Source organism: Pteropus vampyrus, unplaced genomic scaffold (assembly GCF_000151845.1).
Source record: "Pteropus vampyrus isolate Shadow unplaced genomic scaffold, Pvam_2.0 Scaffold184, whole genome shotgun sequence".
NCBI classification, from domain to species: Eukaryota; Metazoa; Chordata; class Mammalia; order Chiroptera; family Pteropodidae; genus Pteropus; species Pteropus vampyrus.
Window position 1 is genome coordinate 2,497,072 of NW_011888965.1, and position 1,918 is coordinate 2,498,989.

At 34.3% G+C, this 1,918-nt stretch overlaps 1 pseudogene; it reads left to right on the forward strand.

Annotated features, from left to right (window-relative positions):
• Nucleotides 1–271: 271 nt before the first annotated feature.
• Nucleotides 272–390, forward strand: LOC111746342 (annotated as a pseudogene).
• The last annotated feature ends 1,528 nt before the right edge of the window (nt 391–1,918 follow it).

Here is a 1,918-nt window from a genome sequence, read left to right on the forward strand (position 1 = left end):
CGGATCCAGTAAGCTTAACAAACTCAAAGTAGGATAGATTAAAACAAAACAAATCAAAACAAAACAACAACAACAACAACAAAATCTAGGCACATTATAGTTAAATTATGGAAAACCAAAGACAAAGAGGTAATGTTGATAATATTGAAAGAAGTGGAACAATAAAAGAGATTACATATAGGGAAAAAATGATATATTTTGGCCAACTTCTTACCAAAAATAATGGAAAAAACATACAAACAAAAAAGGAATCACATATTTAAAGTGCTGAGTCTACGGCCATGCCACCCTGAACAAGTCCGATTCTGTCTGATCTTGGAAGCTAAGCAGGGTCGGGCCTGGTTAGTACTTGGATGAGAGGCCACCTAAGAAGACCAGGAGCTGTAGGCATAAAAAATAAAAACAAAAAGGGATTGTAAGCTATCAAGGTCCTTGAAATCTGTGAGGTCAGACAAGGGTTGCCTCACCTAAAAAAATAAAATAAAATTAAATTGAATTAAATTAAATAAATAAAATAAAATAATAAAATAGTGCTAAAAATATTGTGAATCCAGAATTCAATATACAGTGCAAATATTCTTCCAAATGAGAGTGAAATAAAGCCATTTAAAAAAAAACAAAAGCTGAAAAAATTTGTTATCAAAAGAGGTAAGCTACAAAAATATGCTTAAGAATTTTTTTAAATCTGAGAAAATTATGCCAGATGGGAACTCAAATCTATAGGGAAAAATTAAACTCATTAGGATAAATTTAAAAAATATTATCTTTCTGTTACCTCTTAATATTTTTAGAAGCAATTGTTTAAAGCTAAAAACATTGCATTGTTGAGTTTATAACTTATGTAGTTATAAGGCATATGAAACAATAACACAAAGAGTGGTAAGTACATAAAATTTTAACTTTCATGGTATTTATTTTTTTATATAAATGGATACAACATTTATTCTAAATATGTGATAAGATTAAGATACATAGTTTCATCCTTAGAGCCAAAACTAAAAATGACACAGAGGCATAATTAAAAACTTAATAGAAGAATTAATGGAATAATAAAAAATATTGAAGAAACCGAAAGGAAAGCTTTGAAGAAGGTATTGCTTAGTCTGTTTATATTTTATGTAATATTGATGCAATTTGGTTTAAATAGAACATCTTGCTAGTTGTCATGTATTATTTGTTTCTGTGTTTCTTCGTTATTGTCTCCATTGGGATTATTTCAATAATTTTTACTAGATATGGATGCAAAACACAACTATATGTTGTCTTCAAGAGCCACATTTAAATATAAAAAAAAGTTTATAAATCAAAAGTAAAAAATATAAAAATAGAGGGCTTCCGAATCAGTCAAGATGGCAGAGTAGGTAAATGCTGTACTTGTCTCCTCTCATGATCATCTCAAAATTACAGCTACACTACAGAACAACCATCAATGAGAAATTTAGCTGAACAAAAGTCCTACAACTAAGGACATACAGAAGAATCCACTTTGTGACCGGTAGGAGGGGCAGGAAGGTAGAACTGGCTAGTCCCCATTCCTGCCTGCAGTGATTAAGAATCTGAAGAGATATCTTGGTTGTGGAGGTCCCCCAGGAGGAGCAAAGGGTACCAGCCCCATACCAGGCTCCTCAGCCCAGGAATCTAGTGCCAGGAAGAGAAGTTCCCACAAAATCTGGATGTGAAGGTCAGCAAAGGTTATAATTGAGTGGGGCGGGGGGCTGTGGCAGTCTCAGAAGCTTTTTCTAAGGGCCTATGCATGAATTTACTTGCCAACTAACTCGTTTCTGAGCTCCAGGGCTGGGGCAACAGCTCCAAAAGGGCCAGGGACATATGGGGAAAACTAAGTTGTCTAGCTTCAGGGCAAGCGTTAGAAGGGCAGTTTTCTCCCAGCAGAATTGCTGGTGGAGGCCACTGTTCCTTT